Source organism: Manihot esculenta, chromosome 8, assembly GCF_001659605.2.
Source record: "Manihot esculenta cultivar AM560-2 chromosome 8, M.esculenta_v8, whole genome shotgun sequence".
Lineage (NCBI taxonomy): Eukaryota > Viridiplantae > Streptophyta > Magnoliopsida > Malpighiales > Euphorbiaceae > Manihot > Manihot esculenta.
Window position 1 is genome coordinate 27166501 of NC_035168.2, and position 26020 is coordinate 27192520.

General features: G+C 40.6%; 1 long non-coding RNA gene across 3 annotated transcripts; it reads right to left on the reverse strand.

The window, feature by feature from the left end:
• Positions 1 to 1686: 1686 nt before the first annotated feature.
• On the reverse strand, positions 1687 to 22295 carry LOC110620736. Of its 3 annotated transcripts, none has more exons than XR_002488860.2 (4): positions 19950 to 22295; positions 19388 to 19668; positions 19028 to 19150; positions 1687 to 1750 (listed from the first exon to the last, which is right to left on the reverse strand). It is a non-coding gene; the product is annotated as an uncharacterized LOC110620736 (long non-coding RNA). The 3 variants fall into 3 exon arrangements; XR_006351625.1 differs by having other exon boundaries at positions 19028 to 19135; positions 19743 to 22295; XR_006351624.1 differs by having other exon boundaries at positions 19743 to 22295.
• Positions 22296 to 26020: the final 3725 nt, after the last annotated feature.

Consider the following 26020-nt stretch of genomic DNA (forward strand, 5'->3'; position numbering starts at 1 on the left):
TGATGTTTGTTGGGGTTTAGGCTAGTTTTAAGCCCTTAAATGCTTGAATAAGTGTTTATGCATGTTTTAGAATAGTTGAATGCATGTTGTGAGGTTTTTGGTGGCTGGATGTGAGAGGCAGAAACGAGTTCTGCACTTTGGGAGAGCCCAGGTTCGGTCGCCGAACCTGCCTGGAGGCAGCTTTAGGCCGCCTAAACTCGCCCCCGAAGGTTTGCTTTCGGCTCTGGAGGGGAGTTTCGGCCGCCGAACCTGCCCCCGAAGGTTGTGACTTTCGGCTCTGGAAGGACTTTCGGCTCTGGAAGGACTTTCGGCCGCTGAACCCTGCCCCCGAAAGTGCCTGACTTTCGGCTCTAGAGGGACCTTCGGCCGCCAAACCTGCCGCCGAAAGTCCGCTGCCCAGCCTTCCTTTGCATGTTTTTCCATGCATGTTTATGATGTTTTAGGGGATTTTTGGAGAGATGTTTAGAGTCATATTAGAGTTTGTCTGGTCCCTCATTTGAGTCCACCTGTGTAGGATCGGACCCGAGGAACCGAGGAGGCCAGCAAAGTTAGCTGTTTCAGAGTCAGCCAAAGGTGAGTAGAACTAAACTATGTTTTAAAGTAAATGAAATTTTTAGCATGTTCATGCATCACGAATGCCATGATATGTACTAGGTTGTTTTGCATTAGAATTCACGAATATGATGCATTGCATAATATGTTATTGTTGTGGATGGATTTTGGATGACCCACTAGCCCTCGATGTAACGACCCGGAAATCGGACCGCTACCGGCGCTAGGATCCAGATCGACTTAAGGTCGCCAGGACCCGTAGCAAGCCTAACATACATCTTGTATACCTGTTAAATCCCATACATGATCAAACATACTCATAAAAACTGTAATCCTTTTTCTTTCATGCACCAAGCTTAACCTGTGCATACACATACTCATATACATAAACCTCACACTGGAGCCCTCATCAAATGCTCCAATGGGGTAACATATCATACACTAAGCTTGGTTAAACATAAACATCATAAAATAACATTTCATGGATCATGTGCAAAGGGATTAACTATACATACTAGGGTCAAACACAGTATTAAACCTCAATATACATTATTACACAATACTTTACATTACATTACATTACATTGTCTTTCATGTCCACAACTAATCTATTACATACATAAACTCCTATTCCTGGTGACTTCCTGGTCTAGCCCGCACCTGCAAACCTGGGGGTTAAGGGAAAGGGGTGAGCTACTAGATTCCAGTGAGCAGAATAGTAAAACATTATATTAAAATTCATGCTTTCATGAAATGCATCACATCACAAACAAATCACCTTAAGGATGAACTTGTCACCAATAGCCCTCTACATATCCAATAGTGCCAGGACGTAGAATGGGTCTCTGGTCTTTCCCTTACATAACATATCATAACATTCTAATGTGCCAGGGACGTAGAATGGGTCTTCCTGGACTTCCATACCATATCATCATCATATCATATCATATCATACGAGGGCTAATGGATCATCCAATGTTCATCCACATCAACATCATATTATACAATACAACATATTCGTGAATTCTAATGCAAACAACCTAATATATCTCATGGCATTCGTGATGCATGAACATGCTCAAAATTTATTTATTTACTTTGCAACATAAAGAGTCATTCTACTCACCTCAAGCTAGCTCTGAAAAGACTCTGAAGCAGCTATCTCACTGCTGGGGTCCTCGGTTCCTCGGGTCCGAACCTACACAGATGGACTCAAATGAGGGACCAAACATACATGAACTTGACTTTAAACATCTCTCCAAAAACCCCCTAAAACACCTTAAAACAATCATAGAAAACATGCAAAGCAAGGCTGAACAAGGCACTTTCGGCTGTAGGTTCAACGGCCGAAAGTCCCTCCAGAGCTGAAAGTCATGCACCTTCGGCGGTACCTTCGACGGCCGAAAGTGCCTTTCAGATCCGAAACTCATGCATGTTTGGCGGCAGGTTCGGCGGCCGAAACTCCCATCCAGAGCCGAAAGTCCAACTTTCGGGGGCAGGGTTCGGCAGCCAAAACATGCCACCACAGGCAGGTTCGGCGGCCGAAAGTGCCTTCGGCTGCCGAACCTGAGTTCTTCCAAAGTGGCAGAACTCAGCCTCCTCATGCACATTTTGCCTCCCAAAACTTTCAAACATGCATTTAGCTATTCTACAACATGCATACTCATGCAAACAAGCATATAGGGGTCTCACACTCTTCTAAACCCCAACAACAACACATATAGCAACTCATACAACATACATTATCCTAAACTCAACATTAACCCTAACAACAATCAACTAACTTAAACATGCATTTCTACTCCATAAACCTCATAAAACTTGTTTAAAACATGGAATGAGCTAAAGATCTACTCTTACCTCTTGAAGATTGAGAGGGGAGGCGACCTAAACTTAGAGAAATGGAGGAAGAGAGATCCGGGGTCTCCAAGCTTCAAATCTTGATCTTAGCTCCAAAAACTTCAAAAACCAAGTTAAAACTCGTTAAAACTTGAAAGATTTGAGGAAAATTATCAAAACCAACCATGGGAGGGCATGGACTCACTGTTGACCGAAAATAGGGGAGAAAACTCGCCCATTTTCGGCCATGGGGCCTTTTATAGGTGGCTGGCCAGACCACCTTCGGAAGCCAAAGGTGACTCCAAAACTCCATCATGTTCGGCGGCCGAACCTGGATTTTCCTCTATGGTCATTTTCATTCAAAACTCAATTCCTTTCTTACTTAAAACCATAAAATATATGAAAACATTTTATAAAAACATGATTTTACCCTTCTAGAGGGTTCCGACATCCGAGATTCCACTGGACGGTAGGAATTCCAATACTGGAGTCTAGCCGGGTATTACACTCGAGATGATATGTAACGATACGGTATGGAAGTCCAGTAAGGCCCATTCTACGCCCCTGGCACGATGTAAGAGAAATACCAGTGAGGCACATTCTACGCCCCTGGCGTATTGGATATGTTACGTTATGTCATGTTAAGAGAAAGACCAGTGAGGCCCATTCTACAGCCCTGGCACAGTTGGATATGTAGAGGGTTAGTGGCGACAAATCGATCCTTGATGTGAATTGTTTGTGTTGTGATGCATTTCATGAAAGCATATGTTTAAATAATTATTTTATTGTTCTGCTCACTGGACTTTAGTAGCTCACCCCTTTTCCCTAACCCCCAGGCTTGCAGGTTTAGGGTAGACCGGGAAGTCAGCAAGGGTAAAGGCTTTGTGTATGTAATAGTCTAGTAGTGGACATGAAATGTAAGATAATGTAATGTAGAGAAATGTTTCATGGTTTAGTATTGTGTTTGGCCCTAATGTTGGTTGTAAATCCCTTTTGTACATGATCTTTAATAAATGTTTCAATGATGAGTTATGTTGAACCAAGTTTGATGTATGTTATGTTGACCCTACTAGAGCATTTGATGATGGCTCTAGTATGGGGTTTTATGTTTATAGTTATGATGCATGCATAGGTCAAGCTTGGTATATGAAAAGTTTAAAGTTTGTATGCAAATGTATGATCATGTATGAGATTTTATCAGATGTTCAGGAGGTATGTTAGGCTTGCTACGGGTCCCGGCGACCTTAAATCGATCTGGATCCTAGTGCCGGTAGCGGTTCGGTTTTCGAGTCGTTACAATAGCCTAAGCCTCTAGCACCTAGATTTGCTACCTCAATTGATTCCTCAGCAACCTTGGCTTTTGCTTCAAGCTTAGTCATTAGGGAGTTCGCTTGGTCCAAGTCAACTTGAAGCTTATCCATTGACTTCAGCGTTTCTTTCACGGTTATTTCCACCTCCTTCACCCAGGCCTTGAGCCTCTGGTTCTCCTCTAGATGGAGGTTCTTCTCTATCTCCAGGGACCCATAGTTTCTTCTCAAGGCCTAATCCCTCTCTTTGGCTAGGAAGTATGACAGGATGTTTTCCATAGCCGTATGAATGGCATTATGATATAGCTTGTCCATTTCCAGATCACCAAGTCATTGTCAATCCCCAATGAGCATGGAATTCTTAGCAATGAGAAGGAAGAGGCAAGGCTTCTCAAGCAGCGACTCTACTTGAGTCAGGGCGAGTGCCAGGTGCTGAATGTTTCAGAGCCATGAAGCACTTATACCCGCTTCAATTTGGGTTAGGGCAGGTGGATAACAGATGAGGATAGGGGAGTGATCCTTTAAACCCTATCCTCAACTACTGAAGGAGAAATTGCTCGTGCAGTAAGGGCTGTGGGAGCCTGCATTATGACTGGAGGGGTAGAGTCTTCTTCACCGTGAGGTCGCTTAGCAAGGTGGGGCACTAGCTCCCATGGCTGGAGCTTTGCCTTTCTTGGTAACCTTAGCATTCCTCATAGTATGAGCAGCCTTAGCCCACTTGCCTTTACTAACTATATCTTGCATAGCAAAAGCAGTGAGTAAGTATTACAAATCAATAGTCAAAGTTTTTTTTTTATGTACCTTGGTCTGGGAGATTAGTTGTGTGGCCAGGTTGGGAGATTATTGTCTGATTGCTGGGACCCTCATCCCTAGACCTCTCGAGGTGTTGTTAGTTCTGCCATGAAAGTACTAGCATTGTTATAGTCACATTCACGTCCATCTTCTTTCCCACAGCTATCTTTTGAAGTGTGGCCACAACTTCTTCCTCAAATCGGGCAGGTCTTTTTCCTTCTTTGTGCAATTCCACTCAATCCTCAACCACCCTAAACCCTCAGATCCTTAGTTTTTTACCAAGAAAAATTTGTCCTTCCATCTCTTTAAGGAGAAAGAGAGGCAGTCAAACAAGGTCTAGCGTTTTGTCAGCTGAAGAACCAGTACTCATCATTAATTGAAGTATCTAATTAGTATAATTGAGAAAAGATAGCCACACTTAATCCCATAGTTGGTATAGATGAATTTGAAAGCAACGAGAATCTACTATTGGGATGTAGTTGGGCCACAAAGAGTTTGTGAAAAGAATGGATTGATAGGGAATTGAAGCCCTAACTTTAGTTATGCCTCATATACCATAAGAGTCCTGTGGTTAGTTGCACCATTTGCTCGAGCTTCGAGACTACGTAGAAAATCTCAAATAAACCTCTAGGGATCTGGTAGAGGTTATACAACCTGAGTAAGTCCCATTTCAAGATCACGAAGGGGATATCATGAATCAGCATGGTCTCACCCTCAGAAGGATTCGCTCTCAAGAGCACTATTGGGGCAGGAATATGAATGGGGCTATGAGTGGAGGTGGATTGAGAATTTAAGGAATTCAAAGAAGAAAAATAAGAGGAGCTATTCACGGCATGAACACATACTTCGGGGGTAGGTGAAGAGGACGCTTGACTCATTATCAAAAGAAAAATACGAGTAAATTACCTAGTTACGCAGACAAAGGAGAAGATACTGAAAGGATTAGTAATAAAGAGCAAAAAAGTAGTTTGTCGAAGAAAGAAATGCAGAAAGAAAGCAAAAATGGTGAATGAGAAAAGGGGGGTATTTAAACAGTTGCTTTAAATGCATTTTTCAATACCTGAAGTGTCATAGAAAGGAAAAGCGACACACCTCATCTAGAATCTAAAGAACCAAAGACTTGTAGGGGGAGACTTCTAATATGACTCAATACTTGTCCAAAAGGCCTTACATGCTGGAGGTCTTGCATTAAATCCCAGTGATGAAATGTTCGTGATTCGTATCCAGTAAACCTAGATACTCAAGGTCGGTCGCACAAGATGCTCACCCTCGGGTGACAGGTACCTAAAAACTCACCCCTCATTCATCCTCACTATAAGAAAATAAAAATATACCAACGATAATTACCGACTAAAAATAGGCAAAATTGTTCGGTAAATCACTTTACCGATGAATTGTTGGTAATAAATAAGTTATAGAGTATTGTCATGGTAGATAAACTTTACCGACGAAATGTTTGGTTGGTAACTTTACCGACCAAAAGTTGATCGGTAACTTTACCTATCAGAAGTGATTGATAAGGTTTTGGATTTGGTCGATCATGTCATTGGTATTCATCATTGAGGATTATTTAGTGACTGATTCACCGACCAATAAGTGGTCGCTAATTTTCGACTACATGTTGATAGTAAATTGGCTAGTGTTTATTTGAAATTATATTTTAAATGTACTGACCAAAGTAATATAATCGGTATTATTTTATTTTTTTATAAATTTATAATTAATTTATAAAATAAAATTAATAAAAGCTAAAAATGAATTTGTATGAGCATATTAATAACACAATATTACGTGTAAAATCTATAATATCTTAATAACATGTCAAACATAAAATTCAAGATAATGAAGTAAAATATAACTAATTAAGTTTTTTAGCTATATAATAACAATGTTCACAGAATATCAAATATTTAATCTTGGCGAGGTGGTGGTGGCGGAGTTAGTAAGTCTCTTACTAATCTCATGACCTCTTCCATCATAGAACTCCTCATGCGCTCCATTTGCATTTTCAACTGATTGACACGACTTCTTTCATCCTCAATATGCTTCTAACACTCATGTACTCGCTCTTATAAAGTAGTATTTTAAGGGTTGCATATTGTACTAGAATATGATCCAATTAAAAGATAGAATTATGATGATTCAGATCCAAGTCCATACACTTTCCGTCTCTTGTCCCCTCCAGCAATAACATCTAAATAAAGTTGATTTTCATCTATATTTTCGGATATAGTTTGTGAAAGCTCATCCCTCCTAGCCATAATAGCATCCTATATGCATAATAAAATTTGATGACCGCTGGGCTCTTCCTCCTCGGTCTGGGGCCCAGCCCACGATGCAGGCCCATCATCCCGAAGCCCTTGAACCTCACGACTCGCACTAAATCCAGCTCATCCTCTCCAAGGCTAGCCCGACCCTTCCGACTGGACCAGCCGATCCTCGTTGGGCTCGGCCCGTACCTCATCCTCTGGCCCAACCCGGAACCAGGAAGTAGATCCGCTTGTCTCTCGTGTGGATCCACCCGCCTACGCGTCCTGAAAGAATCAAAGGCCGTTACGCGTGGAGCAGAGATTTGATTCCCTCGTACATCCGTATCAACGTAGCAGGGACAGGTGGACCAATGATATACGTTCTGGTAGCACGTCACTAGCAGACAAAAGGAAACATATAAAAGGAGAAATACTCTCCTCTAGGTCTAAGTTTTTTCCAGTTTTACAGAACCCATTGTAAAACCCTATTTTCTGGATCTCAAATCATCAATTGGCGCCGTCTGTGGGAAACGAAGGAGATCTTTTCATCACCGGAGTTCCACTCTTAACAAAACCCACTGAGATCCACGATGGCTAATCACAATGAAAGCAACCTTAACATCCCAAATGACCTGAGATCTGCCCAAGAGGGGCAGCAGTTCTCCTTTTCTAGCCCTACAACACTAAATAACCAAACACCCATTCCTCTCAATCTCTCGCCAAGCTTGGCAGGGAATGCTCCTAATGCTGCCTTATCTAACCAGGACCTTCAAACCATGGCCCTCCAACTACAGAACACCGCCCACTGGTTGGGGCAAATGATGCAACAAAGGGGCCTCAGCACCCCGATAAGTACACTCCCAGTGGTAGAAGAACCCCAAACCAATGAGCCCCAACCTGCCCTTAACCGCCTTCAAACCAGCAGCCGCGATACCGGAGAAAAAGGGAGAAGAGCCGGGGAAGAGGAAGAACTGGAGGCCCGAGTCCATGGAAGGAGGGCGAGGGAGATGATAGAGAATGATGAGGCTGACAACTATTCCACCGGGACAACCAAGTGGACGAGAAGTGAAGCAGAGGAGGAGGAATACCACCTAGAGAAGAAACCTAGGCTGGAAGATGAGAATGTAGACCAAAAGCTGCAGAAGTTGAGAGAGCAGCTCTTGGCCGAGCTGGGAAAGAAGGATCAGAGCCAAACCTTTCTGCCCACTTCTTCACCTTTCTCGAAGTGGGTACAGCAGGAAACTGTTCCAAAGAAGTTTATGATGCCATCAATGACGGCTTATGACGGAGCTGAAAACCCACGAGAGCATGTCCTCAACTACAAGACTTTCATGGAGCTGCAGACTCTGTCAGATGCCTTGATGTGCAAGGCATTCCCAATGACGCTCTCGGGGCCAGTGAGGGCGTGGTTTAATAACCTTGAGGCTGGAAGTATCAGCAGTTTTGGAGATCTGGCCACTCGCTTCATCAGCCGGTTTATTGCCGGGGTGCCTGCAGATAGGAAGACGAGCTACCTGGAAACAATCAAGCAGAGAAGAGACGAATCGCTCAGGGAGTACGTCGCTCGTTTCAATACGGAGGCTCTGCAAATTCCCGAGCTCGATGAGGGAAGGGCGGTGGAGGCCATGCAGAAGGGAACGACCTCTGCTGAGTTCTTCGGCTCACTAAGCAGGAAGCCTCCGACCTCACTAGCAGAACTGATGCAGAGGGCTGAAAAGTATATAAGGCAGGATGATGCCTTAGTGATAAGCCGATTCGCCAAGGAAGCGGTAGGTAAGGAGAAAGCCCCGGAAGAAAGGAGGCCGGAGAAGCATGAGAAGAAACATGGCAAAAGGCCTGAGCCTTACAGACAGCCCTGGGAACGAAGGGACCAAAGACCTCTCCCTCCTCGGGTCTCAGAACAAAGGCCACTCCCTCCGTGGGTCCCAGAGAAGCTGACCCCACTTAACGCTTCTAAAGCCGAAGTACTCATGGCCGTCCAAGACAAAGAATTCGTAGAGTGGCCCAGACCCCTGAGAACAGAAGCCGACCAGCGAAATCCTGACAAATACTGTCAGTTCCATCGCACTCATGGCCATGATACCAATAACTGCTTCCAGTTGATCGCAGAAATCGAGAGGCTGATAAAAAGAGGGCACCTAAAGAACTTCGTGAAGAAACCGGAAGGACAAAGACCTCAGCCCAATTCGGCAACCCAAGCGCCGAGAAGAGCGGGAGCAGTGAATGATGGGTCTAGTGGGACCATTAACATGATTGTGGGGGGCACAGGAGGTCGGATGAGCCGTAGAGGAAAGAAGAGGAGTCAAGAGGGAGAAAGCAGTGGCGCCGAGGTCATGCAGGTCGTCGAACACTCTCCAGTGGCCATCACTTTCTCTCCGGAGGATGCTCAAGGTGTTCAAATGCCTCATGACGATGCCCTTGTCATTGAAGCTGTCATCCACAGCTATCGGGTGAAGAAAATTCTAGTGGATGATGGGAGTAAGGTCAACCTGCTACCCTACCGGGTCTTCCAGCAGATAGGAATCCCTGAAGAACAGCTGGTCCGGGATCAGGCACCGGTCAAAGGAATCGGAGGAGTCCCAGTACCCGTAGAAGGGAAGGTGAAGCTGGCCCTCACCCTAGGAGAAGCACCGAGGACTCGCACTCATTATGCGGTGTTCCTGGTAGTCAAACTTCCTCTGAGCTACAACGCGATCCTGGGAAGACCTGCGCTGTTTGACTTTGAGGCCGTCACCAGTATCAGATACCTGGCAATGAAGTTCCCAACAGAAGCAGGGGTGGGAATAGTTCGGGGAAGCCAGGAGGAAGCAAGGGCAGTGTACCTAGCCACGATAGCAGAGCCGAGCTCAACAGAGGAGAGGCTGGATTCGGAAGTCCTGGAGGTCCGAGACGAGAAAACAGAGGCCAGAACAGAACCGGTGGGGGAACTGGAGATTTTTCCCTTATCAGAAGTAGAAACAGATAAAGTCTTCAGTCTCAATGCCGGCCTCACCAAAGAACAGAAAATTGAGGTCATGGCCCTGATCCGAAGTCACGCATCAAGCTTCACCTGGAAGCCTTCTGACATGCCAGGGATTGATCCAAAAGTGATGACGCACAAGTTGAATGTCCTCCCTAAAGCCAGACCGGTAAAGCAGAAGAAGAGGGTAGTAGGAAGGGAGAAGCAACAGGCTACCAAGGAGGAGGTACTGAAGCTAGAAGAGGCAGGCTTTATTAGGGAAGTCATGTACCCACAGTGGTTAGCTAATCCTATACTAGTCAAAAAAGCCAATGGCAAATATAGGATGTGCATAGATTTCACTGACCTAAATCAGGCATGTCCTAAAGATTATTATCCCCTCCCTGATATTAATAAAATGGTTGACTCTACGGCCGATTTCGATTACATGTCTTCTTTGGATGCTATGTCTGGCTATCATCAAATCCCAATGGACAGATTAGATAAAGAAAAGACCTCGTTCATAACAAAAGATGGGACATACTGCTACAAAGCCATGTCCTTTGGGCTAAAAAACGCCGGGGCAACATACCAAAGACTAATGAACAAAATCTTCAAAAGCCAAATCGGCAGAAATGTAGAGGTTTATGTAGACGATATGGTAGTCAAAAGCCTAACTTTCCAGCAGCACATAGCAGATTTGAGGGAGGTATTTGGAGTATTAGACCAGTATAGAATGAAGTTGAACCCAGCGAAATGTGCCTTCTTCATCAGAGGAGGAAAATTCCTGGGGTACATGGTGAGTGGGAAAGGCATCGAGCCCAACCCAGAGAAGGTAGAAGCCATATTGAATATGCCAGAACTGACCTGTGTAAAGGACGTCCAGAGACTGACCGGGAGAGTAGTGGCGCTTAATCGATTCATGTTGAGATCGGCAGAAAAGTGTTTACCATTCTTCAAGAAGTTGAGGAAAGTGCCAAACTTCGAATAGACAGAAGACTGTCAGGAAGCCTTCAAAGAACTCAAAAGCTATCTCAGCTCGCCTCACGTGCTTAGTAGTCCCATGGAAGGGGAGGAACTTCTGATATACCTGGCGGCCTCTGAGCAAGCAGTCAGCGCAGTATTGGTAAGGGTGGAAGAAGGAGAGCAGAAACCTATTTTCTATGTCAAAGGTGCTTAAAGACGCCGAGGTCATATATTTGAATATTGAGAAGATAGCATATGCTCTACTACTGGCAGTCCGAAAGTTCAGGGTTTATCTGGAAAGCCATCAGGGAGTTGTAATGACAGATCAACCCTTAAAGAAGATTTTGCATAGACCGGAGACCTCAGGTCGGATGCTAGCTTGGTCCATTGAGATTAGTCCTTATTGCCTAGAGTATCGACCCCGAGCAGCCATAAAATCTCAGGCCCTTGCTGATTTCATAGCAGAGTGCACATTCAGTGAGAAACAAGGAGAATCATCCTCAGAAGTTTTGGGGAAGGAAAGAAAGGAAGAACTTTTCCAAAAATTCAGCTGGAAGTTATATGTAGACGGGGCTTCAGGCGCCAAAGGCAGCGGTGCTGGAATAATGCTTAAGGGGCCTGGAGGATTTAAGGTTTGCTATGCCCTACGTTTAGAATTCAAAGCCTCCAATAACATGGCGGTGTATGAAGCCTTAATAAACGGGATGCTGGTGGCAATGGAAGTAGGGGCAACTGACCTCGAAGTAAATAGCGACTCACAACTGGTGGTCAACCAGATAACAGGGGCATATCAAGCCAGAGACCCAACCATGTAGAAATACCTGGCAAAAGTAAAAGCTATAGAGGCTGAACTCATAAGTCGGGGAATTCCCATCAAATTTCAAAGAATACCTCGAGAAGAAAATGAGGAAGTCGACCTTCTTAGTCGGTTGTCCAAAGAAGAATTAGAACAGCTCCCTGATGAAGTGTACATACAGCACGTCCACAGGCCTGCTTTTAATAAAACAAACACGGTATTGCAGGTGGAACAAAGCCCGACTTGGATGACCCCATACCTAGAATACCTGGAGAGGGGAAAGCTCCCTGAGGATAAAGATGAAGCTAGAAAGATAGCAGCTCGTGCTGCCAACTATCAAGCAATAAGGGGGACCTTATACAAAAAAGGGAAATCCAGCCCGTGGCTCCGGTGTGTGAGCCCGGATGAGGCTACAAAAGTGATGGAAGAGATACACAGGGGAATGTGCGGAGCTCACGAAGGAGCAGGAACCTTAGCTAATAAAATATTCAGGCAAGGGTACTACTGGCCCACTGTTAAAACGGAGGCAGAAGAGTTTGTCCGAAGATGCGACGTATGCCAAAGATTTGCTAACGCCATCAAAGTCCCAGCCACTCCTCAAGCCAGTATATCAAGTCCATGGCCATTCTCACAATGGGGAATAGACATCCTGGGACCCTTCCCCAAGACCACGGGGCAGAGAAAATTCGTAGTGGTGGCTGTAGAATACTTCTCCAAATGGCCAGAGGCGGAAGCAATAGCCACGATCACAGCTCGCAAGATGATAGACTTCGTATGGGGAAACATCATCTGCAGGTTTGGCATACCGAGAGTACTCATATCTGACAATGGCAGACAATTTGACTGCAGCACCTTCAAAGCATTTACGACAAACATGGGCATATGGCACAAGTTTTCTTCAATGGCCCATCCTCAGACCAATGGTCAAACAGAGGTTACCAACAGAGCTATCCTCCAGGGATTAAAGAAACGGCTAGATGGGGCAAAGGCGAACTGGGCAGAAGAGCTCAATAGTATCCTATGGGCACTCCAAACTACCCCCAAAACGTCCACTAAACAAACGCCCTTTGCACTTGCTTACGGCACAGGCCGTAGTCCCAGTCGAGCTGCAAATCCCCACTCATCGAGTCCAATTTGCTAACGAGAACAGCAACGATGACAAGTTAAGGAACAACTTGGACGCTCTCGAAGAAATTAAGGAGGAAGCTCAAGTCCGAACTGCTGCTTACCAACAATGGGCAGCCCGTTATTACAACCAAAGGGTCAGGGAAAGAAGTCTAAAGGTAGGGGACCTGGCCCTAAGAAACTTAGAAGCTACGGGAAAAAGAGCAGCAGTGGGCAAGTTGGCACCGACCTGGGAGGGCCCATTCAGGATAGCAAAAGTGGTTAAGCTAGGAGTATACCGAATCGAAGATATGCAAGAAAATCCTGAGCCCCACGCCTGGAATATCCAACACCTGAAGAGATATTTCCCCTGAAATATTTGTAAAGAAAAGCATTGTACTTTGAAAAACATGAATGGATAAAATAACATCATTCATTCCAAAACGAGATTATCTTTATTATTAATGATTCTCTGCAGAAACCAAAGAACAAAGCTCAGAAGACCTTTCTGAGATATAAAGATCTCAGAAAGGTAGAAGATCTCACTGAGATATAGAGATCTCAGAGAGATAGAAGACCTCACTGAGATGTAGAGATCTCAGGGAGGTAGAAGACCAGGATCCCCAAGATCTCCTGGTACCAAAAGATCTCACTGAGATATAGAGATCTCAGAGAGATAGAAGACCTCACTGAGATATAGAGATCTCAGAGAGATAGAAGACCTCACTGAGATATAGAGATCTCAGGGAGGTAGAAGACCAGGATCCCCAAGATCTCCTGGCACCAAAAGATCTCACTGAGATATAGAAATCTCAGAAAGATAGAAGACCTCACTAAGATATAGAGATCTCAGAGAGATGGAAGACCTTACTGAGATATAGAGATCTCAGGGAGGTAGAAGACCAAGATCCCTAAGATCTCCTGGCACCAGAAGACCTCACTGAGATATAGAGATCTCAGGGAGGTAGAAGACCAGGATCTCCAAGATCTCCTAGCACCAAAAGATCTCACTGAGATATAGAGATCTCAGAGAGATAGAAGACCTCACTGAGATATAGAGATCTCAGAGAGATGGAAGACCTCACTGAGATATAGAGATCTCAGGGAGGTAGAAGACCAGGATCCCCAAGATCTCCTGGCACCAGAAGACCTCACTGAGATATAGAGATCTCAAGAGATGGAAGACCTCACTGAGATATAGAGATCTCAGGGAGGTAGAAGACCAGGATCCCCAAGATCTCCTGGCACCAGAAGACCTCACTGAGATATAGAGATCTCAGAGAGATAGAAGACCCCACTGATCTCAGGAAAGTAGAAGACCAGGATCCCCAAGACCTCCTAGCACCAGAAGACCTCACTGAGATACAGAGATCTCAGAGAGATAGAAGACCCTACTGATCCCAGGGAGGTAGAAGACCAGGATCCCCAAGATCTCCCGGCACTAGAAGACCTCACTGAGATACAGAGATCTCAGAGAAGTAGAAGACCTCACGGATCCCAGGGAGGTAAAAGGACATAGTTCCAACCTCCCACAAAAGATTGGGGCAATCATAAGAGGCACCGACCTCGAAAAGTGACCGCTAGTCCTGAACCAGCTCAACTAGCCCAGAGAGAGGTCTAAACAACAAAAAAAAACCACAAAACGCTCGAGAGTAGGCAGCTCGGAAAAAGAAAGGTTAAGTCCGACCTCACAAACGAGCTCGGGACACCAAAGCGAAAAAAGCAAAATTCTGAACTCCTGTGCTCGCCAAATAAGCAGCGTCATGGACTATAGGCATAAAAACCTAAGCAAAGAGCAAAGAACCGAGCTCCTAACTCGGATAGACTCGCAACATGAAACACTTAGGTAGAATGAAGCTAAGTATAGAGGAAATAACAGAGAATCGAGCTCCCTCTATGAAAAGGCCCATAAATGCAGGAACACATAGGAGGATAAACGAAGGCAAAGGACTGTGCTCACAGCTCGAGTCAGTTTGCCATGAACAGACATCCGAGCTCATAACCAAGACGAAAGGTAAGGTCGGCTAAAATAAGCCCACGCGATCACAAACAAAGTTTAGGGATTTACCCCCTCACCACTCATGTAGTAAAATGTTGAGGAGGTAAAGGGGCAACTCGGGGAGAAACCCAATGGTATGAGCAGAAGAGACCACAACTTCATCCCCTGACAGGTCAGTACTAAAAGCAAAAAGTCAGCCCTACTCGTCACCATTAAAAGGTACATGACCTGACTTCTCATAAGATCGGACATATAGCCAAGAACCGAGCTCATGGTTAAAGACTAGTTCAGCTCGGAAAAAGCTTATGAATAAGAATATCTTAGTAAAATAGATAGGTGCATAAGTCAAAAGTTCAGACAATTGATAGAGTTTTGGTCCTGATGGGCTTAAAGATAAAAAGGAAAAACAATAGTGGATTCCTTAGAAAAATTATCAAGTACATGGCTTAAACATTTCACCCTCAACAAGCCAGATTGCTTGTAACACTATAGGTAGCTTTATGAAGTTGAAAAATAGGCAGAACAGTTTAAGTGTGAACAGTGAACAAAAGTAAAATTTCATTAAAAAGTATAGAGAAATTTACAATCTAATCATCTAAGATTGATGGAGGAAAGACCGTCCTCAGAGGACTCGCATGCTTAGGGGCATCACCCTCAGCTACACTAGCGTCTATATTATCCCTTACACTGTCTACACTATCTGTGTTTACATTGTCTACATTGGTGCCCACGGGAGGTCTGGCCCCCTCTCGCCCAGACTCCCCAACACCTACAAAAGGAACAATCTCCAGCCCTGGAGGTCCAGCACCTCCCTGTCCTAGTTCTACACCTCCCTTTTGAGGCTCGACGTCGCCCCCCTCAGGTTCGAGGACTCCCACATCCTCCGTATTCAGCTCAGACTCTGCCTCAGAAAGCCCAGTTGCAGTAAGAGAAGCCCCTTTGGGCAAAGGCATATCGTCCTCCTCATAGATCACATCCTCACCATCGGAATCCTCCTCTTTGGCTCAAAGTACAGTCAAGGGGATGGATGGATTATGTCTGGCCTCCCTTAAACCTCGGTTGAAGCCAGAGACGAACATGCGGAGTCCTTTATACCATATGGCCTCTTTCATCTCATTCGAAGCTTTATATTCCGTAAGTCGTCTCTCGCAGGCCTCAGCTATCTCGGCTCTTAGCTCAGAAGAATTCTTGTAATCTTGGAGGTAAGCTTCACTGGCCTGCTGGATCTCCTTCTTCAGCTCGGGGGACTCCTTATACTCCTTCAAATGCTTCTCAACCTCCAGCTGGGCCTTATCCTCGGCTAATTTGGCCTTTTCAGACAGGGCTGAGCATCTCGTCTCTAGGGTCTTGACTTGTTAGCAGAGTTGCTGATTCTGAAGTTTAGACTCCTCTGCTGCCAAAGTCAAGCCCTTAATGCTATCGGCCTGCTTACTCAGCTCCTGCTTACTCAGCTCCTGCTTCAGGACCACAACCCGAGCCACAGCTTCACTCTTTTGAGCCAGCACAGCATCTAATTTTACTTTCAGCTGCTCGTACTGGCGCTGAACTTCCTCCTTCTGGCTCACGGCCTCGTCCCTTTCGCGCAGAGCATCCACGGTGGAGGACAGCTGCTTCAGAACTTCTCCACAACGAACCTTTGCCGCAGCTGCCCTCTCGTCAGACTCTTGGAGAACCCTCCGGATGTGAGACAATTCTGCTTCTAGGGACTGGGCATGCTTTCGCACCTCAGATGTCTCCTCCTCTGCCTTCTTACGGGCCTCCTTGGCTGCGTGTAAATCGAACTGAAGGAACCTATAGTCCTCTTGGACCGCGGCGAGATTGCCCCGGGCATCGCTGGATGCGGATAAATTCTCCTCAAGACGTGCTTCCTCGATCTGACGGTCCACCGAGTCCTTGAGGGCACGATCCCGGGCATCCATCTCCATGAATATGCCAGTAACCTAGTAAACAAGAAGACAAGCAAAGCTGAGAGGTAGAGAAAGGTAGAAGCGAATTAAGAGTATAAAAGAATCAAGCAGAACTCACCATCAAAAGCATCTCCCTGGCAGTGTTTCCTAGTTGCTCTCTAGACCGAGCTCGGAAGGCCGCCTGCTCTTGAGTAGAGCTGGCCAGATGACCAGAAAGAGCCAGCAGGCGAGGATCCGAAGCCTGAGTGACCCCACCGAACATTCGTTCTCGTATTATTTCAGCAACCACGGTCGCCGGAGTCTGATGGGTGATATCCTCGACATTCAAGATATCATTATTTGAAGCAGAAAGCAGGGGCACCACTGCAGTTTTCTCCTTCTCGAGGGGAGGCAATGCAGGGGCAGCACGCTTAGAACCCCGAGATTTCTTGGGAACGGGGGCAGGAGCATCAGATGAAAGGGGGCGCTTCTTCCTGACCTCCTCAGTAACCCCCGCAGTCGATCTGGACTCAGTTGTCTTCACCAGGATGTCCCTAATAACAAGGGGTCATCCTCTACAGAGATGACCTCCCAGTCGCTTGCAGGAGCCTTGTTAGTGGTTGGGAAGACCTCAACTCCTCCTTCAGAGATTTTCTTTGAAGGCAAAGATAAATCAGTCCTCTCCAGTTCGACGCCCTCGGCCAATCTAGCCGTATCTAAAGGAGCTTTCTTCACTTCTTCTACAGAGGCCAGCCGAGATCTGGAGGTCGGAGAAGACTGGGGAATTGAGCTCGATCCATCACGACTAGAGGGTCTGGAAGACCTGGCACCCCTGGAGCTCGGTTTGGAAGCTCGACCAGAGGGCAGAGCTGGGGTCTTAGTCATCGTCCTAATGGAAATAGTCTTAGCTACCTCCTGGGTGGCCTCTTTCACCGACAGCCCGGCTCGAAGAGCATCCAGAGCCGCGTTCATGCTCTCACGGGATAATACAAGGTTCTTCGGGGGCTTGATCTGTTCCATCTTCACGTCGGAAGCTGCAAAAGTGCGAAATTAATACAGAACAAAACAATTTGCCACAAAGATTACCCAGACAAAATAACACTACTGAGTGGAGTAAAATACCCGCTTCACTAATATCATGAAGATTAGACACAAACATGCATTTCTCAACATCATATTTCTTTTCAATAGAGGTCAGCCAAACAAATCCAACTTGTTCGGTAAGACTCAGCTGGGGCGGGTCATTGCAGTTCAGTGCAACTTCTTCCCAGGAGAGCTCTAGATCCCAGACTAGCCCGGACTCCTTCCTGAGCTCCACTACGACAAAGCCCTCCATCCAGCCTTTTATCAAATCCTTATGACTCGAAAAGATCGAGAGCCCTCCTCGAGGAGAAAAATAATAAAAACAGTGGCTTGCTCTGACTAATCGGAAGAAGGAGACAAACAAAGGCACCGTGGGTGTGATCCCCCGGCTTAGACACACGGACTCAAAAGAGGACATAAACAGAATGGAGTTGGGGACTAGCATCCGAGGAGTTATACTGAAGTACCGGAAGACCTCCGTAAAGAAAGGAGAGAAAGGGAAAGTTAAGCCAAACTCCCTTTGTTTAGCAAAAAAGACCAGGCTCAGGTCCCGTTGGGGATCGATCAGGTCAGAAGGAGGAGGATCGGGAAAAACAATCCTTTCGTTTGGATAAGGGGCACGGATGCGAAAAAGGGGTGTATCTAAATACTCCCGAGAAAAGAAATTTTTCAAAACAGACAGGGTGATATTAGACTCAACGTTAAGAACGTCAGGAAGCTTTGGTTTCCCCATAGAATAACAAAGAAAAGAGCGTACCTTGGAGACGGCTGAGGAAGAAGGACGATGTAGGTAAATCGCAGAGAAGACAGAAGAGAGAGCAAAGGTTGCAAGAAGGCAGAAAGAATTTGAAATGCAAAACAGTAATGAGGTAAAAAGTCGCTCTGCACGATTTTATCCTGGAGCGGCGCGGTCATTATTACTCTCGATATTTACCCCCTCGTCAGTCGCCTGATAACTGACGAGAAGGTAAAGGGGCAATTGATGACCGCTGGGCTCTTCCTCCCCGGTCTGAGGCCCAGCCCACGATGCAGGCCCATCATCCCGAAGCCCTTAAACCTCACGACTCGCACTAAATCCAGCTCATCCTCTCCAAGGCCAGCCCGACCCTTCCGACTGGACTAGCCGATCCTCGTTGGGCTCGGCCCGTACCTCATCCTCTGGCCTAACCCGGAACCAGGAAGTAGATCTGCTTGTCTCTCGTGTGGATCCACCCGCCTACGCGTCCTGAAAGAATCAGAGGCCGTTACGCGTGGAGCAGAGATCTGATTCCCTCGTACGTCCGTATCAACGTAGCAGGGACAGGTGGACCAATGATATACGTTCTGGTAGCACGTCACTAGCAGACAAAAGGAAACATATAAAAGGAGAAATACTCTCCTCTAGGTCTAAGTTTTTTCCAGTTTTATAGAACCCATTGTAAAACCCTATTTTCTAGATCTCAAATCATCAAAATTAATAATTTAATTAATTCATTATATTATAGACAATGAAAAATATAATACTTTATTACCGTACATGTATTTGCTTTGATTTCTGGTCCACAAATGTCTCTTTATCATGCTTCCAAGTGTGAGTGTGGGCAAACAATTCATTCAAAATTAGCTTTCGACCCATTTCTTTCTCCTGAACAAATAATATCTGTGAATCACAAACATATACATTGCGTATATATTAAATAATTGAAATTTATTATAAATTAATATAAAATGAGACATAGTTTTTCTTAAATTTTAAACAAATTTTCCCATTAGAAATAATAAAACCTCACAAACTATGCATAACAATACATGTTCTATCAATAATTTATATATGAACATTTTAAGTAAATTATAAAACAAAATTAGATATTTAATTTTTATTGTAAAAAATACTCACAAGTCTCTGCGACCATTCAACATACATTATTGATCCACTTATATAGGTGGTCGGTCCAAGAGCATTTACAGCACCTCATCAATTTCTTAAATTCTGTTCAGACCGTCGAATGACTTTAGGGCCATTCCAATGCTGCTCCCATCGTCTCTAAGCTTCTTCATTCACGTATGTCGGCCTCTTTCTTTAAGATCTGCTATAATATCTTTACAGTGCATTGCTACCTTTACTTTCCACATTGCCTTTATCCCTACTTCTACGATCGGATCCCAAAAGTATCTTTTCTGCATATTGTCAAAAATTAAAATGAAAAACATATTAATATCTATTAAAAAGTATAAAAAAACAAATATATTACCTTAAATTTTTTATAATAAAAATCTTTTGTCTCTTGTGAGACATTCTTCCAATTGAAGCCTTCAATGTCCATTCGTTCTTTAAAGCTATTTGTGATCACTCGGGTGCATTTTGATCCACATGCAAGAAAATTTATTAATATATTGCAAGTTATTATATATGTATTTGGTATTTAATGAACTAATCAAATTATAATTATTTAACTCACTGATTTCCTGCATGAAGTTTTAAGTATTGTCATCCTGAAGAATCAGTAAATGAAGAATCAGGATGTGAACCGTATGAGCTAACAAGTGCTGCATTATGGTCACCTACTTCAGCCTCAGAGTTTACCGGATGTGATGATGACATTACATGTTCATCTTCAGATACAAAATGCATTCTTGTATTCAAGTTATGAGAATCTCCTGCAATATATTTGCTTCTAATCATATCTCTAAATCATTAAATAATATTAATAAAATAGTTTATCTATAAAAAAATTTGGCAGAATCTCTCCTAAAACATAGACGTTCCCAAACAATCAACACAATCTGTCTCTCACTTTCCCTTAACGCTACCTGAGATTCTCTCCCCTAATGCTTGTCTCTCACTTTCCTCTTTATTCTATTCTAAATTTGATTTAGCTAGAATGGGCCGCCACAAAGATCTATTTCTTGAATACACACTTACTTATATTTCTAAAATCTTCATTTTTCTTCTAAGAGTTTTCCTGATGGAAATTTTTCAAGACCAGGTTAAATTCCCAAGGAATCTCAGCAATTATTGCTCAAGTGTTCCAGAAAATTTCAATGGCTCTCCTTGATTGAGATCATCAGATACAACTGCATATATTAACTTACATATCCTTTTAAAGCTTCCCTGAAATTTCTTTCTGTAATTTTTTTTGTACAAGATTACTATTGATTCTGATTTTCTTCTGCACTTGAAAACTAGGAAGGTTAATGCAGAGAATGGACCAACAGAAGCAAGAGTCCAAAGATATAGAGAGAAAGGGAAATCAATAAAATTTGAGAAGAAAATAGGATATGCAACTAGGAAGGTTAATGCAGAGAATAGACCAAGAGTCAAGGGTCGATTTGCAAGGAAAAAAGATTTGGAGTTTGAAGTAAGAGAAGATCATGGCTATGGAATTATTCCATCATACCAAGTAGAATAAAAGATGGAAAACTGAGTTATTTGATTTTAGTGCAGCTCTTACTAATGTTGTTTTTATTTTTCTTCAAGTTAAGAAGCTGGCTAAAGTAAAATAAAACTCATTATTCTCTAAGCATACCGGTATCTATTGAATTGGGTATGGGTGTATTCTGTCCATGAATTTATGTTTATAGTTTCTTCTTCTACATGAAACAGAACAGTTTCTGCAGGTTACAACCTGCAGAAATAAAACTGTTTCTGCTGGTTGAAACCAAACAGTTTCTGCAGGTTGCAATCTGCAGAAACATAAGTGGTTTTATTTATCTTAATATCTGCAGAAATATAAGTGGTTTTATCTATCTTAATAGTGTAGCATCACTTTGGTAATATAAGTACCATCCCAAGCCACTATAACTCAAAAAGTGCAAAAATCCCTTTTCTTATTACTGGTTGCCTCTCAGATTTTAAGTTATCAAGTTTATGTTTAGTGGCTAACAAACAATGATATCAAACATATCTTTAAATCATTAATATGAAAGCAAACATTGCTCATGCACTAAAATAAGTGAATTTGGTACTACTTTTTCACTAATTAACAAAAGCAGTTGATGAGATTGGGGAGCAAAATGACAACTAGACAATGCTTATGCTGACATGTAAGTGTTTTGTTAGTATATTTTTATATGGAGCAAAATGACAACCAAACTCATTCTCAAGCCTAATATCACTATGGAATGCGTAATATCATCAGCTTCAAGCTTCAGAGCATAATTTCCATGTAGGATTCAGATTCATATCAAAGAAAATAACATATAGAAACTTGTCTGATGATTAATAAATGCAGCAAACATTCAGTAAAAAAAGTGCTATTTATCAAAGTGTTTGTGCTATGTTAAGTTAAATTTGTTTTGGTGACACCATTTATGTACTACAGCAAAATTACCACCGAAATATTACATTCATAGATTATTTCTAAGTTTATAGGCGAAAATGGATTGTTTATTCACTTTAACTCTTATGTTCTATGAGAAAGATATTCAGCCGATAAAAATATTATAAAGATAACAATTCTATCATTCTTGCAAAGATATTAAGCCGGCAACCCATAATATAACAAGAAATTATTTGTAACAGTAATGGAAAAATCACAAAACCCTAATTATAAAATCTAATTAAATAAATTAAAAAAATAAATTAAACTTGGAAATGAAATTGAACAAAGAAATGGATGGATGAACAGTTGGAGGAGTTGTAATGGATGGAGGGATAACCACGATCGATGGAGAGGAAAAGAGAGAGGAATGGACAAATGAGTTATAATGGAAAGACCACCGGTCGGTACGCAGTCACGATTGAGAGAGAGAAAAGGAAGTTGAGGGAGAGATTCGTAGAGAGCGTCAGAGAGAGGGAAGAGAGCGTAGAGAGAGGAGGGAAAAATATTTTAATTGGGGGAATTTTTAAAAAAATATATATTTAGAATAATTAAAAAGTAAATTATACTTATATGTTATAATAAAATTAGGTAAATATTAAGTTTTTATTTTTTAAAAAATTAACTTTTTAATTTTATTAGTTATAATTAACTTTTTTCTAATTACATTAAAATTTCACTCATAATAATAATATTTTGATGACCTCCGTCGGTAATACATATAAAAAAATTAAAACAAACGAGTATTACTAACTATTTATATTGGTTAATAATATATTTAAATTAAAATTATTTTACAAAATCATGTGAAATTTGTCAACGACTTTTTATTGGTAATGTAGTTTATAAAAATTTTTAACTTTTAAAAAATCTTGAAATCATTACCCACGATAACTAATCAGTGATAAAATACTTTAATAATAAATTAAGTAAAATATTACCAATAAAATATTTCATCAGTAATGTTTTTTTATTGTGAACTACACATTTTATTTTTTAATTTTGTGTATTTCATTAGTAAGTTATCAAAAATCACCGACTAAATTTTTTTGTCCGTAATATTTATAATTTTGAATTTTCTTATAAATTAATATTGAATGATTTTCAGCGAAAAAAAAAATAAGATTATAAATTTTTAATTTGAGAAATTACAATAATATTCTTTATATTAAAAATAAAATTATTTAAATATTTAAAACTTTAGTTTTTCATACCAATAATTAAAATTTTAAATTAAATCATAAAAGAATTAAAAATTTAAATTAAATGATCAAAACTCGTAAAAATTTAACTTCTTCATATCAATTATCTCTAAAAATAATTATTTTTAATATAAAGATTGATTTAGTTTTTTCAGAAAGGAAAATAACAATTTTTAAAAAATATTTTATAATTTTCAAACTTATTCTTTTATAGAATGATATTTTTTTATTGCACAATACTAGTAATTCCTCTCCATCTTCCCATTTTATATGATAAAATAGTAGTTATTTAAAAATACAAATTTACTTTATAAAAAACAAAATTACCCTACAATCTCATATATATATTTTTACATATAATTATTTTTAAATAATAAATTTCACTAAAAGATACGAACAGACTTTGTGGTATAAATTGTTGCAAGCTGCATTTTAATTATCCAGAGGTTTTTAATATTAAATAATAAGAACAAATTTAAAATTTCCTTTTAAAATCTAACCAAAAGTGAGTTTCTAAAAGGTCATATATAAATCCATTGATTTATTTGCCACACAAAACATCATAATCTTTTAGAATTTTTCATTGGATGGATTGTATTACCTTGTTTGATTCAAGTTAATTCAACTTATTTAAGTTTTGGAAGTGTTAAAATTTTACTTAGCTTACCATTTTCTCTTCATCTTATTGGAAAGTTAACATTTTCACTTCTTTTATTGCAGAAAAAGTAAATTAATTTTTCAACCCCATTAAATTACTTATAAAAAATTTACCATATAATAAGCAGACCATTTCTCTTCAAAGAAAAGTACCATTTAAATCGATTAAAATCTGCTTTCAAAAAAAAAATCAAATAAAATTTATATTTTTTATTAAAAAAATTATATAATTTACCATTTATATAATAAAAAATATTTAATATTTTATACTTCATTTGTCTCATAATTTTTATTTAGTTTATTTTTTATATATATTAAAAAAAAATAATTTATTTTTATTAATTTTTGAGTCGTACATATTTTTAAAATATTAAATTTTATTAAATACTAAAACATGTTTTGAATATTTATTTAAAAAAATAATAATTAATGATAATTTATTTTGAAAATAAAATAAAATAAAGTTATATAAAAAAAATAAAGTGAATAATAATTTTAAAATAATTATAAAAAGTGAAAAAAAAAATTATAAGATTGAGAGAATAATAAGCAATGGAGGATAATAAGCAGCGGAGCATATACAAAAGAATAAAAAAAAAATAGATTATAACTTTTCAGCTACATAATTGAAGGTATTCTTCTTTATTCTTTTTTTTTTTTTTTTTTTTTTAATAGATATATAAGTAAATATTTTAAAATGAGTGGTGGAGATAGCATGTCTTGTGCTTCAAAAAAGCCCCAATACCACAAAAGGCCATGTAGCCTTCATACTAGTGGATCATCAATCGCAGCTTTTGTAATTTTACTTCTTTGGCAATCATCTCTGTTCTTTAGCTGAATGAGCTTTTGTAATTTCACTTGTCATTCATGCAGTTCAGAGGTGATTTTTGTTCAATTCAAATCAAATTATTGAACAATCTCGCCCTTCGTAATTCAGTTGGAAGTTTTGAAGTTTTTTTGGTTATTATGAGAAAAATACTGATAAAAAAATTTTTTATTTTTGAATTTTACAAGGTATATAAACACTTAAATTAAATTATTTTTTACATTTTTCTTTACTCTCTGCTGATTTTCTCAAGTCTTATAAAAGAAACCTAAATTTCATCAGAGCTTTAATTTAATCTTTTTCCTTCTAACTAATAATCAAAGTTTAAGAATTGAGAAAATTATTAAATGTATCTAAATTATCCAAATTTATCATAATACTATTGATTTGGTTATCATCAAGAACATAAAATAATTTCTAAAAATTAAAATGATTAAAAAAAAGTAACTCCCTGTTACCCTTGCCCTTTAATTCATCTTTAGATTTAATATAAAAGTAGATAATTGACCTTAGTTTAAATTTATTTTATTCAGTTTTTAAATTTTAATATAAAAATATCAATGAAGTTTAGATGATTGATATAGTGTTGATTTTAAGATGGAAACATTTCGAATTTAAATTTTATTAGAAATTAATTGTATTAAAATATTTAATATAAGATATATTTTTTTTAAAAAGAAAATCAGAACTGCGCCAGTTACATACAAGAATTGCCTACATATATTCATTCACTCAAATTTATTTAAATTTATTTTAATAATTAGAGTCAATTTCAAATCTAAATTATCCGAGAAATATTACCCAATTGTATAAGCCCAATCTGATGGCTACTCAGAGTGCTCACATTATGCAAGCCATCAAAAAGATAATCCTCTATCAAATGTCATTGAACTTTCAAATTGAAGAACCACCAATCTGCCTTCACCATGATAACCTGTGTTGAAGCAGGTGGATGCTGCTAAAACTTCACACATATATAAATATATATATATACACACATACAGATTCATGATAAGTGCAATCAATGATAAAATTATGTTGAGACATAGCTGTTGAAGGACTGATATTCAAATTCTTTAAAAGTGCTCGAAATTTCTGGAGAAAAGATAGAGAGATCAGACGATCTGGCAGATGATCAGACGAGGTGACTAGGTGTGACGACCTATAGATAGGGTGATTTATGAAAGGGCCGACCTGTCCAATGGAAGTAGGACTGAATAAGGCAGGCTTGATGAAAAAAGGGCTGGAGTACCCATAAAGCCAGAATGCATAGATTCTTTTAAAGTTCTCAACATGTCTGACAAGAGAGAGAATATTAAGAGGAACGACCATGTTTTGTTTACCCAGCTTCATTAAACAAACGGAGGGCATTTTGGTCTTTTTATTACCAAGGTCGTCAAATATGCTATTTAAGGAACAGACGTTCCTCTGTTTTTTTTTTTTTGTGCTGTGAAAAAGAGAGCGCGAAGCAAAAAAGCGCTGAGATTGTTTTTCCGCCATTTGTTGATCTGTAATTGAGCTTGTAC